Genomic DNA, 17130 nt, shown 5'->3' on the forward strand with positions numbered 1-17130 from the left:
GGAATGGGAACACAATCCCATTCCCTCTTTCCTTATTTCCTGCAGTCCTGCAACTTATTCCTTCTTACGAGTGCTGGACAACTCCTGTTCAATTATGTTGCAACCAACCAACACTGGGTAAGTAAAAATAGGGACAAGGGAAGGATAATCAGACAGATAAAGATGAGGAAAAGTTGTGAGCTCCAGCTATTAAGGCAAAAGGGAAAAAGAAGTCATTTAAGAGGCACCAGTGCAATGTGATAGATATTCACTTTCTAGGACCCAAGAGGCTTATTACTAAACTCAGCATTTTAACAAAGTGGCATGACCTTTCCAAAGGGTCAGAGTTGTTGGAAATAAACTTAAATTTTTAACAAATGTTCTTTGCTCAGCTTTTAGTTGTAAACAGTCTTTGGTTCTTAATGTAAATTGCAAGCAGCAATCAGAGTGAAGTTGGAGGCACAGCTTTGCAAAGTGCAGTGACCAGGGAATTCTCTGTCTGCATCAGCCAAACAAAAACAGTGGGATTATGCCAGATAGCACATCAGAATTGTTATTAATGGGGATTTTTGGATAGTTGGAGGGTCATTAATTGTGTATGTCTGGGATCTCTGTCACCAGATGCTTTTAAGACTATCTGTGTGAGTTAATTTGCCCCAGCAAAGGTATCTGGAAAACATTGTATGTGGTTAATGTAATCCAGTAGAAAATAATATAATATTCATTTTAAATTTGTAAGTTTGTAATCCCGCTATCTGTGTATTAATCTTATTATGTTGATATTAATAATAATAATAAAAAGATTGAAAAAGAAAGAAAATAATATAAGTATCAGAAGCAAAGGGAATTGTTAGGAATGACAAGGAGAATAACAGAAAGATAGTGTGACAGAAAGAAGAACTAGAGTTCATTCCTCAACCATCAGTTTCTGTGGCAAGTGACTCATTTGTCTGAAGTTTGTTGGTATGTTCTCCTAGTTCATAAAAATTATATCCATGATTGGAAATCCCTCGTAGTTTGCAAACCTTTTGTAATTTGGAAACCTTTAACAAATCGTAAAAACTCTGAGTGTTCAGTATGTATTAAGAACTATTTGTTTAAATTTAAACATGTGGCATTAAAAATAAAATCAAACTGTTTTTAAAATACTTTGTAAGCTGGTAGTTTCTCCTCTTTGGTAGAAAGGGGGGACCCACCACGTATGCTCTGGGTATTGGCAGCTAAACCACACTACAGAGGCTAGACAGGTTAGTTCTGTAAGTGTAGGCAGATACATTGCAACCTCCCTATAGTGACGGTAGCCAGAGCTATCTATATTGGATATGGCTTAAAATTTTCTTTTGAGTTTAGTGTTTTGCAGACAGGAAATCCAATACCATCACAGCAGAAAACCTCATCAGTGGAATTGTAACAGGAGCTCTGCTGGATTTGAACCAGGGTTGCATATCTTTAACCAATGGACTACCAGGAGAGGCTTAGACCAGGTGGACCCAAGTGCAGAGGGGAACAGCGACAAGGATGGAGTTGAATAAAGAATTTTTACTTGTGGGTTGGTTAATAAAGAACACAGACTAGGACACAAGAATCACGACCCACTTACCCATCTGAACAAACCTCCCCCTGTAATTTTTTGATAGCTTTCTTCACTATCCATCAGAATAAGAAATTTATTTATAAATCCAGCAGAATATTTTGTTTCACAAACAGGAGAATATCTGCAGATCCTGGAAATCCAAGCAATACACTCCAAATGCTGGAGGAACTCAGCAGGCCAGGCAGTGTCTATGGAAAAGAAGTTCAGTTGATGTTTCATGCCGAGACCCTTCATTAGGATCGGAGGAAAAAAAGATGAGAAGCAGAGTTAAAAGGTGGGGGAGAGGGGAAGGAGAAACACAGGGCAATAGGTTAGGGGGAGGGAGAGGGGTGAAGTAAAGAGCTGGCAAGTTGATTGGTGAAAGAGATACAGGGCTGGTGAAGGGTAAGTCTGATAGGAGAGGACAGAAGACCATGGAAGAAAGAAAAGGGGGAGGAGCACCAGAGGGAGGAAATAGGCAGGCAAAGAGATAGGAGAGAGAGGAAAAAGGGGATGGGAAATGGTGAAGGAGAGTTGGGGGGGGGGGGGCATTACTAGAAGTTTGAGAAATTGATGTTCATGCCATCAGGTTGGAGGCGACCCAGACTGAATATAAGGTGTTGTTCCTCTAACCTGAGTGTGGCCTCATTGCGACAGTAGAAGAGACCATGAATAGACCTATCAGAATGGGAATAGGAAGTGAAATTAAAATGGGTGGCCACTGGGAGGTCCCACATTATCTGGTGGTGGAGAGTAGGTGTTTGGCGAAGTGGTTTCCCAATTTACGTCAGGTCTCACTGATATACAGGAGGCCACACCGGGAGCACTGAACACAGTATATGACCCCAACAAACACACAGGTGAAGTGTTGCTTCACCTGGAAGGACTGTTGGGGGCCCTGCTTGGCAGTGAGGGAGGAAGCGTAGAGGTAGGTCTAGCACTTATTCCGCTTGCAAAGGTAAGTGCCAGGAGGGAGATCAGTGGGGAGGGACGAATGGACAAGGGAGTTGTGCAGGGAGTGATCCCTGCAGAAAGTTGGTGGGGGGGAGGGAAAAATGTGCTTGGAAGTGGGATTCCCTTGGAGACGGTGCAAGCTACAGAGGATTATGTGCTGGGTGCGGAGGCAGGTGGGCTGATAGGTGATGACCAGAGGAACCCTACTCCTGGCATGGTGGCAGGTGGGTGGGGTACGACCAGGCATGTGCGAAATGGAAGAGATGTGGTCGAGGGCAGCATTGATGGAGGAGAAAGGGGAGCTGTTCTTATTGAAGAACGAGGACATCCCCTTCATTCTGGAATGAAAAGCTTCATCCTGAGAGCAGATGTGGCAGAGGATATTATGTTTAAGAGTCAAATTCATTGACAATAGATAACCTTCTCCAGAATACAGATTAAAGTTTTAGATTACAGAACATAGAACAACAGGGAACAGTATTGTTATGGTCCGGTCCGGAGCCCGCATTCCGGGTCTTGGTCCAGTCCATGGACTCCGGACTCCAGGTCTTGTAGCTGTCCCTCCTTTCGCCCTTGAGCCCAATTAGACACACCTGTGGATCATCGTGGCTTGTTGGGGCTCAAGGAGGCGCACCTGATGCCCGTTGGCTGGCGGTGTATATAGGGGGCTCTGGGACTGAGTGGAGTTGGGTTTGTCCTGCCTCTCCTGTTCCTCTGGTTGCCCTGGCTTGGAGTGCCCCTCGTTAAAGATGAGTTCTTTCCGTAAGTCTGGCAGTCACCCTGGACCTAGTTCCCTTCCTATCCCTTGCCTCTGTTGGGCAAGCCTGGCTGGACTGCTGTTGCCTGGTGGGGGACTCTGCCCCTTTCCATCCCTCGCTGCTGATGGGTTGTGCCATGCAACCTACCCAGGTGTCCTGTGACCTGCTCAGGCCCCCGTGTTCCTACCTGGGAGGTCCGGGCCCTGCCCAGGAGTTGTGGCCTGCCTAGTGAATTCTTGGACCTGCCTGCCTGAACTCTAAGACTCTCCTGGAACCCCAGAATCATCTTGAACATCACGTCCCTCATGCACACCATGGTCACCACATCTTGTCTATCATTTAGTTGTTCCCGTCCTGCCCCTAGTACTTCAGTGCCTGCATCCTGCACTTGGGTCCAGCCTCCTGTCCCCCTATGACAAGTATGGTCCCTTCAGCCCTGGTATTGTGCCAATGTTATGACCTACTCCACCATCAATTTAAGCCTTCCATTTCTTCCACATAGCTCTCCATTCTTTGTTCTTCCACATGTCTGTCTATTTAAATATCCCTGATGTATCTGCATCTGCCACCACTACCTTGGCAATATGTTCCAGTCCTTATCAGTCTTTGTGTTACAAACAAACTACCTTTGACATCTTGAAATATTGATGCAATTACAAAGGAGGCACAACAGTGGCTATATTTCATTAAGACTTTGAGGAGAGTTGGTATCTCGCCAAAGACACTCTCAAATTTCTATGGAAGGCATTCTAACTGCTTGTCTGATATGGAGGGGCCACTGCACAGGATTGCAAAAAGCTGTAGGAATTTGGTACCCTCTACCAGCTCCATCATGGGCACTAGCCTCCCCAGCGTTGAGGACATATTCAAAAGGTGATACCTCAAAAAGGCATCACCCATTATTAAGGACTCCCATCACACAGAATGTGTCCTTTTCTTGTCGCTACCATCAGAGGAGAGGGAGGTACAGGAGCCTAAAGGCACACACTCAACACTTCAGGAACAGCTTCTTCCCCTCTGCCATCAGATGTCTGGATAGACATTCAACCCATGAACCCTACCTCACAACATTTTTTTTTCCTTTTTTTGCACTATTTATTTAAGTTTCTCTTTTTATTCATACATATTGTAATTAATAGTTATTATGTATTGTAATGTACTGCTGTTGTAAAACTACAAATTACATTACATATACCAATGACAGTAAATCTTATTCTAAATCAGATTCTGATTCCCCTAAACATTCCTCCAAGCACCTTAAAAGCATGTCCTCTCGTACTAGATCCTGGGAAAAAGGGTGCTGGTTGTCCACTCTATCTACACTATCCCCCTTATAATCTTGTACACATCAATCAAGATGTCCCTTATCCTCATTTGCTCCAAAGAGAAAAACCCTAGCTCACATAATATTTCCTCATAAGATATGCTCTCTCATCCAAGCAGCATCCTGGTAAATCTCCATTGTAACCTCTCCAAAACTTCCACATCCTTCTTATAGTGAAGCAACTTGTGCTGAACACAATATTCCACCTGTGGTCTAACTAGAGATTTATAGGGCTGCAACATTACTTTGTGGCTCTTGAACTCAGTCCGCTGTGATGATTGATGGGCCAACACAACATATGCCTTAATCACCCATCAACTTGTGTGGCAACATTGAGGGAACCAAGGATGTGATTCTGAGATCCTTCTGTTTCCCCACACTGCTAAGAATCCCACCATTAAGCTTGTACTCTGCCATCAATTCCAATCTTCCAAACTGTATCACTGCACATTTTTCCGGATTGAGCACCATCTGCTATTTCTCAGCACAGCTCTGCATCCTGTCTATATCTCAGGATCTCTTATTTTATTGCTGATCATCTAATTTTGTTTCATGTCCCTCATGTGGAGAATCTGGTGTTTTCCTGCACCTATATTCAAATTGCTATATGTGGGCAAGATGTTGTTGGCATGTAGTACTTGGCGGCTACAAACGAATATGTTTTTATCTCTCATTTATCTGCATTGATACTAAAACAACCTTGCTGGATGTTGTTCACTATGTTTTCAATGGAGATTTCTCTTCTCCCTGTAGCTGGATAATCACACAGGGAGGAAGATAGATTAGCATATGTCAAAAATTCTCTTTGGAGCACCCTTCTCATTCTGGAGCATTGATTGTCTCCTGTAATGAAACCACAATATTTTCTGATCCAGTATAGTGAACCAGTTATGAAGAGTTATGGTGCAAGTGCATAAATTTCTACATAGTTATTGTTGTAATGCAAACAAAGTCACGGGAGAGACACTGAAGATAGTGGATACATCAAGTCCACTATAGGTGACATTGGGTTGCAAGGAGCTGAAAGGTGGCATAGGCTCGGAAAGAGTTGATGGTGACACAGGGTTGAAAGGTGGTAAATCATTGTGGATAGAGATAAGGAACTTCAAGTGGAAGAAGACCCTGATGGGAGTAGTATACAAACCACGATACAGTAGTAAGGATGTGGCCTACGAGTTACAACAGGAGATAGATAATGCAGCCCAAAATGGCAATGTTAGGATGGCCATGGGGGACTTCAATACGCAGGTAGATTTGGACAATCAAGTTGGTGCTGGATTCCAGGAGGAAGCATTTCTAGAGAGCCTACAAGATGGCTTTTTGGAGTAGTTTGTGATTGAGCCCATTAGATGATCAGCTTTTCTGGATTGAGTGTTGAGCAATGAATTGATTAGAGAGCTTAATATAAAAGAACCCTTGGTGGCAAGAGATCATAATATGATCACATTTACCCTGAAATTTGAGAAAGAGAAGTATCAGGATTACAGTGGAGTAAAAGGAATTGCAGAGGCATGAGAGAGGAGTTGGACAGAATTGATTGGAAAAGGACACTGGCAGAGATGACAGCAGAGTAGCAATGGCTGGAAATTCTGGAGGCAATTTGGAAGGTACACGAAATATACATCTCAAAGAGGAAGAAGTATTCTAAAGAAAAGATGACACAACCGCGGTTAACAAGAGATAGCCAAAGCCAACACAAAAGCCAAAGAGGGCATGTAGCGAAACAAAATTTAGTGGGAAGTTAGAGGATTGGTAAGCCTTTAAAGCCAACAGAAGGCAACTAAAAGAGTCATTCAGAAGATAAAGATGGAACACGAAAGTAAGCTAGCCAATAACCTTAAAGAATATACCAAATGTTTCTTCAGATGCATTAAGTGTAAAGGAGAGGTGAGAGTGGATATCGGACCACTGGAAAATGATGCTGGAGAGGTAGTGATGGGGGACAATAAAATGGAAGATGAACTGAATGAGTAATTTGCACCAGTCTTCACGGTGGAAGGCACTAGCAAGATGGTGGATATTCCCAGTGTCAGAAGGCATGAAGTGTGTGAAGTTGCCATAACTAGAGAGAAAGTTTTGGGAAACTGAAATATCTGAAGGAAGATAAGTCACTTGGATCAGATGGTGTACACCCCAGAGTTCTGAAAGAAGTGGCTGAGGAGATCGTGGAAGCATTCGTAATGATCTTTCAATTTAATTGCTAGATTCTGGAATGGTTCCAGAGGACTAGAAAATTGCAAATGTCACTCTGCTCTTCAAGAAGGGAGAGAGGCAGAAGAAAGGAAATTAAAAACCAATTAGATTGGCCTCAGTGGTTGGGAAGACATTGTGGTCGATTATTAACGATGAGATCTCAGGGTACTTGGAGGCACCTGATAAAATAGATTGTAGTCAGCATTGTTTCCTCATGGGAAAATTTTGCCTAACAAATCTGTTAGAATTCTTTGAAGAAGTAACAAGCAGAATAGACAAAAGGGGATCGGTTAGTGATGAGTACTTGGATTTTTAGAAGGCCTTTGACAAGGTGTCAAACATAAGGCTGCTTAACAAGCTACAAGCTTATTGTATGACAGAAAAGATTCTAGCATGGATAAAGCAGTGGCTGATTGGCATAAGGGAAGGATTGGGAATAAATGGAGCCTTTTCTCATTGGCTGCCAGTGACTAGTGATGTTTCACATGGTCTGTGTTGGGACCAATTCTTTTTACATTGGATGTCAATGATTTGGATGACGGAATTGATGGTTTTGCTACAAACTTTGCAGATGATATGAAGATCGGTGGAGGGGCAGGAAGCTTTGAGGAAGTACAGTTGTTACAGAGAACTTAAGCAGATTTGCAAAATGGGCAAAGAAATGGCAGATGGAATACAGTGTCAGGAAGTGCATGGTCATGCATTTTGGTAGAAGAAATGAAAGGGTTGACTATTTTCTAAATGGAGAGAAAATACAAAAAAAAAAGAGGTGCAAATGGACTTGGCAATCCTTGTGCAGGATTCCGTAAAGGTTAATTTACAGGTTGATTCTGTGGTGAGGAAGGTAACTGCAATGTAAACATTCATTTCAATAGGACTAGAATATAAATGGAAGGGTGTAATGTTGAGACCTAATAAAGCATTGGTGAGGCCTCACTTGGAGTGTTGTGAGCAACTTTGGGGCTCTTATCTAAGAAAGGATGTATTGAAACTGGAGCGGGTTCAAGGTGGTTCACAAAAATGATTCCAGGATTGAATGGCTTCTCATATGAAGAGCGTTTGATGGCACTGAGTGAGTATTCATTGGAATTTAGCCTCAGAATAGAGGGGTAAAAACACGAAATGCTGGCTGAACTCAGTAGGCCAGACAGCATCTATGGGAGGAGGTAGTGACGACGTCTGGCCTGCTGAGGCCGTCAGGCCGTCTGGCCTGCTGAGTTCTGCCAGCATTTTGTGTTTTTATTTATTTCCAGCATCTGCAGATTCACTCATGTTGCCTCAGAATAGAGGGGTGTCCTTTTTACATAGAAACATAGAAAATATACAGCACATAACAGGCCACTTGGCCCACAATATTGTGTTGACCATGTAGCCTACTTTAGAAGCTGCCTAGAACTTCCCTACCCTCTATTTTTTGCCATCTACTTTTTTAAGCTCCGTGTATGTATCTAAGTGCCTCTTAAAAGATCCTATTGTATCCTTCTCTACTACCTTTTCTGGCAGTGCATTCCACACTCTCCACTCTCTGTGTGGAAGACTTACCTGTGACATCCCCTCTTGTACCTACTTCCAAGCACCTTAAAACTATACCCCCTCATGTTAACCATTTCAGCCCTGGGAAAAAGCCTCTGGCTATCTACACAATTAATGCCTCTCATCGTCTTATATACCTCTATCAGATCATCTCTCATCCTCCATTTCTCCAAGGAGAAAAGGCCAAGTTCACTCAGAGTATTCTCATAAGGCATGCTCTCCAATCCAGACAACATCCTTTTAAACCTCCTCTGCACTCTCTCTATAGTATCCACATGCTTCTTTTAATCAAGTTGCCAGAACTGAACACAATATTCCACGTGGGATCTAACAAATGTCTTATATAGCTGCAACGTTACCACATGGCTCTTGAACTCAGTCCCATGGTTGATGAAAACCAACGCCCGATAAGCCTTCTTAACAACGCTGTCAACCTGTGCAGCACCTTTGAGAAACCTATCGACCTGGACCCCAAGATCTCGCTGATCCTCCACACTGCTTAGAGTCTTACCATTCATATTAGATTCTGTCTTCAAATGTGACCTACCAAAATGAACCACTTCACACTTATCCTGGTTGAACTCCATCTGCTACTTCTCAGCCCAGTTCTGCATCCTATCAATGTCCTGTTGCAACCTTTGACAACCATCCAGAGTCTCCACAACACCCCAGACTTTTGTGTCATCAGCAAGCTTACTAACCTATCTCTCCACTTCCTCATCCAGGTCATTTATAAAAATCACAAAGAGAAGGGGTCCTAGAACAGATCCCTGCGAAACACCACTGGTCACTGACTTACATGCAGAATATGAAACATCCTTTGTCTTTTGTGGGCAAGGCAATTCTGGATCCACAAAACAAGGTCTCCTTGGATCCCATGCCTCATTGCTTTCTGAATGAGTCTCATATGGGGAACCTTATCAAATGCCTTACTGAAATCCATATACACTACATCCACTGCTCTATCTTCAACAACCTCTTTTGTTACATCCTCAAAGAATTCAATCAGGTTCATGAGGCATGACCTACCCTTGACCAAGCTATGCTGACTATTCCTAATCAGATTATGTCGCTCCAAATGCTCATAAATCCTGCCTCTCAGGGATCTTCTGCAACAACTTGCCCACCACTTAAGTAAGACTCACTGGTCTATAATTTCCTGTGTTATCTCTACTCCCTTTCTTGAACAAGGGAACAACGTTTGCAGCCTTCCAATCCTCTGGTACTTCTCCCATCCCTATTGATGATGCAAAGATCATTGCCAGAGGCTCAGCTTTCTACTCCCTTGCTTCCCACAGTAGCCTAGTGTATATCTCATCTGGTCCTGGCGACTTATCTAACTTAATACCTTTCAAAGACCCCACCAGATCCTCTTTCTTGATGTCTATATGCTCAAGCGTTTTAGTCCACTGTAAGTCACCCTCACAATTGCCAAGGTCATTTTCGCTGGTGAATACTGAAGCAAAGTTTTCATTAAGTACCCCCACTATCTCCTCCAGCTCCATGCATATGTTTCCACTCTTACTCTTGATTGGTCCTATTCTCACACGGCTCATCTTCTTGCTCTTCACATACTGGTAGAATGCCCTGTGGTTTTCCTTAATCCTGCTTGCCAAGGCCTTCTCATGGTCCCTTCTAGCTCACCTAATTTCATTCCTGAGCTCCTACTTGGCACCCTTGTACTTTTCTACAGCCCTAACAGTACCTAGTTTCTTGAACCTTTTGTAAGCTTCTCTTTTCTTCTTAAGTAGATTTTCTCGATCCATCCATGGTTCTTATGTCCTACATTTGCCACATTTCTGCCATGCATTTCCCTGAGGATATCTGCTTCCAATTTATGTTCCAAGTTACTGCCTGATAGTGTCATATTTCCCCTACCCCAATTAAGTGTTTTCCCAAATTGTCTGCTCGTATCCCTCTCTAGTGCCATGGTAAGGGAGAGAGAGTTGTGATCACTACCTCCAAAATACTCTCGCACCAAGAGTTCTGACACCTTACCATTTCCCAGTACTTATTTCATCAAGACACCTTCCTGAACACATCTAAAATATTCCACCCCATTTAAACCCTTTGTGGTAAGGAGATGCCAGTCAATATTATTATTATTGCACCATTCCAGAATCTGCCTCCCTATCTGCTCCTCGATGTCTCTGTTACAATTGGGTGGTCTATAAAAACACCCAGTAGAGTTATTGCCCCTTTCCTGTTTCTGACTTCCACCCACAATGACTCAGTAGAGAATCCCTTAATGACTTCCTCCTTTTCTACAGTTGTGATACTATCCCTCATTAGCATTGCCACTCCCCCACATCTTTTGCCTCCCTCCCTGTCCTTTCTGAAACATCTAAAGCCTGCCACACTCTGTAGTCATCCAAGTCTCTGCAATGGCCACAACATCATTCTTTCACGTATTGATCTACACTCTAAGTTCATCCACCTTGCTCATGGTACACCTTGCAGTAAACTAGACACATCTCAAACCATCTGGCTGAGTGCTTCTTTGCTCTATCATCTGCCTATCCTTCCTCATAAACTCCCTACAAGCTGTCACTACTTGTGCACTAAATGCCCCATCCTCTGCCTCTTCATTTCTGCTCCCATACCCCTGCAAATCTAGTTTAAATCCTTCCCTGTAGGATTAGCAAACCTCCCTGCTGGGATATTGGCTCCCCTCCAGCTCAGGTGTAACCCAAAGCTACTTGTACAGGTCACCCCCTTCCCCAGGAAAGGTTCCAATGATCCAAGAACTTGAAACCCTGCCTGAAGACTCCTTCCTATCTCCCTAAACTTACTGCGCAGGGCCTCTACCCCTCTCCTGCCTATGCCATTGGTACCTACATGTACCACGATCTCTGACTGCTCATCCTCCCCTTCAAGAATATTCTGCAACTGCTCAGCGACATCCTGGACCCTAGCACTCACTATCCTGGTGTCTTTTTTGAGTGCCACAGTATCTGCTATCTGTCCTACGTACTATCGAGCCCCCTATGACTACTGCGCCACCTTACTTCACCCTACCCTTCTGAGGCTCAGAGCCTGCCACACTGCTATTGGTCTGGCTGCTGCTGCCTTGCCCGGTTAGGTCATCCCCCTTATCAGTATCCAAAGGGATAGAACTGTTGCTGAGGGGAATGGCCACAGGGGGACCCTGCACTGACTTCTCCTTTTACCTGTCTCAATGTTCACCCATCTAATCCCCAAATTCTGCACTCTTAGTGTAACCACCTGCTCAAAAGTCATATCTATCAATTGCTCTGCCTCCTGGATGATCCTATGTTCATCAGCTCTAGCTCCAGCTCCTTCATGCGGTCTTTCATGAGCTGGAGTTGGTTGCACTTCCCACTGATGTATTCATCAGGTTCCGTGCATTCCCACATCCTACAGGAGGAGCATTCCACTGCATATCTGCCATCCTGCCTGCACTGTTACAATGGGCAACCAAGACCAAATCCTCTAACCAGTTTCCTTGGACACAGACTCTCATCATCAAAGCCTCAAATCAAAGCCTGATACTCCTACTCTCACCTCTGGCCTACTCCCAACCGTGGCCATCCTGACAATGGCTGTCCTGCTTGCTCCTTCTGTACTTTTATTTAATTTGCAGTGTTCTACTCCCGATGCTCATTGGACCTCTCGAATGTCCAGACACCCGCGAATCTCTCCTCTTGTACCAACTTCGCTGACCTGCGAGTAAATTCTTCGAAATGCTCCACTCCTGACACTGATCTTTAAATGGAGATGAGGAGAAATTTCTTTAGTCAGGTGAATCTGTGGAATTCTTTTGCCACAGGCAGCTTTGGAGGCCAAGTCTTTATGTATATTTAAGGCAGAAGGTGATAGATTCTTGATTAGTCAGGGGATGAAGTGGTACAGGAAGAAAGCAGGAGGTTGGGGCTGAGGAGAAAATTCAATCAGTCATGATGAAATGGTGAGCAGTCTCAATGTGCCAAATGGCCTAAGTATGCTCCAGTATCTTATTGTGTTATGGTCTTGTGATACATCAAAATGAGACACCCTTGGAGGAAGAGGCCACTTGACCCAACATTACATGACACTTTTATTTGCTAAAATCAAAAGTAACTGCGGGACAATTCTATACTTACAATATATCTACAATGCTTCCTTTGAATTATGTAAAGTTTCACACCTCTTTCTTCACACCAACACTCCAGACACCCAAAATTAATGAGAGCATTATCAGGTTTGATATAAACTCCAGTCCACAGCTTCAGGAAAGTTGTGGTTCAGGGCTGCATTTTAAATTCCACATTTAAATCTGAAGAATTGCTTCTGTTCAATGTAATATTTGTTATATGCCCTAACTCCAGAGTACAACCTCATAGTTATAGTGCAAGTACATATAGATGTATGGTGGACAGCATTCTAACTGGTTACATCACTGAGGATGCATAATGTTATAGACTCAGCCAGCTCCATCACAGGCACAATCCTCCCTACCATCGAGGATATCTTGAAGAGGTGAGGACCCTCACCATCTGGGGCATGTCCTCTTCTCGTTAATACCACTGAGAGGAGGTGCAGGAATTAGAATAGTGGTCCCCACCCTCTGCGCCGCGGACCGATACCGGGCTGCAAAGCATGCAGGGGTGCAGCGGTAGCCACAACGCACCCACCACATCTTTAAGAAAAAAGCCAAAGTAAACAAGCTAATTAGTTAGGTGCCGCCCGGCACGTAAATGACGGCCCAGATCAGAGGCAATTGCCAATGACTGTGCATTCACTTATTTCAAGACACAGCATGGAACAGACTCTTCTGGTTCAACGAGCCACACAACCCATCAATTCACCTGCTTTAATACTAATCTAATCACAGGACAATTTACAATGACCAAGTAACCTACTGACTGGTATTTCTTTGGACTGTATGAGGAAACCGGATCATCCAGAGGAAACCCACGTGGTTCTCGAGGAGAAAGTACAAATTCCTAACAGATGGCAGATTAGACTCTGAATTTAGGAAAACCTGGAAATGTAATAGCATCGAGCACACCCCTACACCACCGTGGCACCTAACTTTGATGATAAATTTACTTTGAACTTTGAACCATCTGGGACAGCCTGCTATCCTTATGGCATTCATTGCAATCTTTTTGAAATGGTGAACATAAGAGACAGATACAATACAGACCCTTCAAACCTCGATATCAATGCTGATCATGATGCTAAATTAAACCTAGTGGCTTCTGCCTTCAAATAAAACATAGAACAGTACAGCACAGTACAGGCCCTCAGCCTACAATGGCGTGCTGACCTTTTAATCTACTCCAGGATCATTCCAACCCTTCCATCCCACATATTCCTCTATTAATTTAGCATCATGTCTCTACTGAAGAGTTTCTTGAATGTCCCTAATGTATCTGCCTCTACCACCACCTCTGGCAGAGTGTTCCATACACCCACCATTCTATGTGTAAAAAAAACACTACCTCTGATGCGCGCCCCCCAATACTTTTCTCCAATCACCTTAAAATCATACCCTCTGGTATAAATCATTGCCCTCCTGGGAAAAAGGCACTGGCAGTCCCCTCTAATTATTTTGTACTCTTCTATCAAGTTACTTCTCATCCTCCTTCACTGCAAAGAGAAAAGCCAAAACTTTCTTTTTAAGATGTGCTCTCGAATCCAGGCACCATCCAGGTAAATGTTATGTTTTGTAACTTCAAAACATTAATTCAAACAAAAACATGGGAGTCAAAGAATGTGGGTGAAACTTTGTCTTTACTTTAAGCGAAGCCTGCACGTATCACGTGGTAGCCTGATGACATATGCAATAAGGTATTTTTACATGTAACCTGCATTTAATCGGTTAAACAAACAAGAATATGTAATCAAACAATATATATAAAAGATTACTCAAATATTTTTGGAATATTAAATACACAACAGTAAAAGTCCTCTGAATTCTCTCTAAAGCTTCCACATCCCTTCCGATAACGAGGCAATATACTATTCACTCCCTGTGCCTATCTAAAAGCCTTTTAACTCTTGCTATTGCATGCTTCCACCATTACTCCGAATCTCAGAGTTGTATACGGTGACATATATGTACTTTGATAATGAATTTGCTTTGAACTTTGAACTTGAAATTCTGATGCTGGGAAAATGACTCAGTATACCCTTACGCAATTTTATAAACTTTTATCAAGTCTCCCTTCAACCTTCGATGCTTCAGCAGAAACAATCCGAATTTGTTTTATCTCAACTAGTTTGACTCTATTTTATCCCCCCGGTTCAGTCCCTTCCTACCTACATTTATAACACTTCACATGCTCAATGATTTCAAGTTCCCTGGACCCTATTGTCTTATTTTTACCATGGATATACAACTCCATCCTCCACCAGGAAGATCTCAAAGCTCTCCATTTCTTTCTGGACACCAGACCCAACCGGTTCCCCTCTACCACCACTCTCCTCCATCTAGGGGAACTTGTCCACACACTTAATGATTTTTCCTTTGGCTCCTCTCACTTCCTTCAAACAAAAGGGGTACCCATGAACACTTGCATAGGTCCCATCTATGCCTGTTTTTTTGTCGGCTATGTGGAACAGTCAATGTTCCAAGCTAAACTGGTGGCCTTCCTGATTTCTTCTACTCTACCTCACTGACTGCATTGGTGCTGCTTCATACACCCATGCTGAGCTTCATCAGCTTTGCCTCCAACTTCCACCCTGCCCTCAAATTTATGTGGTCCAAATCCGACACCTCCCTCCCCTTTCTCGATCTCTCTGTCTCTATCTCTGGAAACAGCTTAGCTAATGCTATCTTTTATAAACCCATGGACTCTCACCTGGATTCTACCTTTTCTCACCCTGTTACTTGTAAAATGCCATCCCCTTCTCTCAATTCCTTTGTTTTCTGCTGCGTCTACTCTCAGGTTGAAGCTTTTCGTTCCAGAGCGAAGGACTTGTCCTCCTTTTTCAAAGAAAGGGGCTTCCTCTACCATCACTGGTGCCCTCAACTGCACCTCTTCCATTTCACACATGTCTGCTCTCACCTCATCCTCCCACCACCCTCCTAGGAATAGTTTCCCACTTCTCCTCACCCACCATCCCACCAGCCTCCATGTCAGGCATATAATTCTCCAACACTTCCGCCAGCTCCAACAGGATCCCACCACGAAGCACAAATTTCCCTCCCCCCACCCACTTTCTTCTTTCCATTCCCTATGGGACTCCCTTGTCTATTCGTCTCTCTCCTGGCACTTATCCTTGCAAGCAGAACAAGTACTACACCTGCCCCTACACCTCCTCACTTACTACCTTTCAGGGTCTCGAACAGTCATTCCAGGTGTGGTGGCATATAACAGTTGCAGTCATATACTGTGTCCTATGCTCCTGGTGTGGTCTCCCGTATATTGGTGAGACCTGGAGTAGATTGGGAGATCGCTTCGCTGAGCACCTATGCTCTGTCTGCCAGAAGAAGCTGGATCTCCTAGTGGCTACCCATTCTCATTCTGATATGTCTATTCATGCCCCCCGCTCTACTGTCGTGATGAGGCCACACTCAGGTTGGAGGACATCACCTTCTATTCTGTCTGGGTAGCCTCCAACCTGATGGTATGAAAATCATTTTTCCAAACTTCCAGTAATGTCCCCCTTCACCATTCTGCATTTCCTTTCCCTCTTTCACCTTATCTCCTTGCCTGCCCATCACCTCACACCTTTACTTACTTCCATGACCTGCTGTCCTCTCTTATCAGAATCACCCTTGTCCAGCCTTGTATCTCTTTCACCAATCAACTTCCCAGCTCTTTATTTCATCCATCCCCCTTACAGTTTCACCAATCACCTTGTGTTTCTCCCACCCTTCCCACCACCTTTGAAATCTACTCCTCATCTTTTTTTCACCAGTCCTGCTGAATGGTCTCGGCCCGAAATGTCGACTGTACTCTTGTCCATAGATGCTGCTCGGCCTGCTGAATTTCTCCAGCATTTTCTGTGTGTTGCTTGGATTTCCAGCATTTGGAGATTTTCTCCAGTTTTTCAAGCTTGTTCAAACTCTTCTCCTTGCTCATACCCTCTCATCCAAGCAGCGTCCTTGTAAAACTTCTCTGCGCCTTTCTGAAGGTCTTCACATCCTCCTGGTAAAGTTAAACATTGGCTTTGCTTGTCACGTGTACATCAAAACATCCAAACATACACTGAGATGTGTCATTTGCGTCAACGACCAACGCATCCGAAGATATGCCGCGGGCAGCCCATCAGTGTCGCCATGCTTCTGGTGGCAAAAATTGCAAGCCCACAACTGACTAACTAACCTAAAGCAACACACATGAAGTTCTGGCGGAACTCAGCAGGCAGGCAGCATCTATGGAAAAGAGTCACTGTCAACATTTAGGGCTGAGACCCTGCTTCTAACCTGTGCTTGGAAGTTGGAAGGAAACTGGAGCACTCGGAAAAACTCGTGTGGTCACGGGTAGAACATACAAACTCTTTTTCAGTATCCTTTGGTGATCAGAGGTTCTTCGGAAGTCAAAACGGAGGCATAAAGCATATTGCTTACTGATCTTTTATTTAGTTTACAGCAGCAAGGAATAAGCAAGAAATAAATGTGTCGTGAGTACAAAAAAAGAAAGAAATGGAAGTGAATTCCCCCAGCATTTTGTGTGTGTTGCTTTGGATTTCCAGCATAGAAACATAGAAAGCCTACAGCACAATACAGGCCCTTCGGCTCACAAAGCTGTGCTGAACATGTCCTTACCTAAGAAATTACCTAGGGTTTACCCATAACCCTCTATTTTTCTAAGCTCCATCTACCTATCCAGGAGTCTCTTAAAAGTTCCTATCGCATCTGC

Source organism: Hemitrygon akajei, chromosome 4, assembly GCF_048418815.1.
Source record: "Hemitrygon akajei chromosome 4, sHemAka1.3, whole genome shotgun sequence".
Classification (NCBI taxonomy): Eukaryota; Metazoa; Chordata; class Chondrichthyes; order Myliobatiformes; family Dasyatidae; genus Hemitrygon; species Hemitrygon akajei.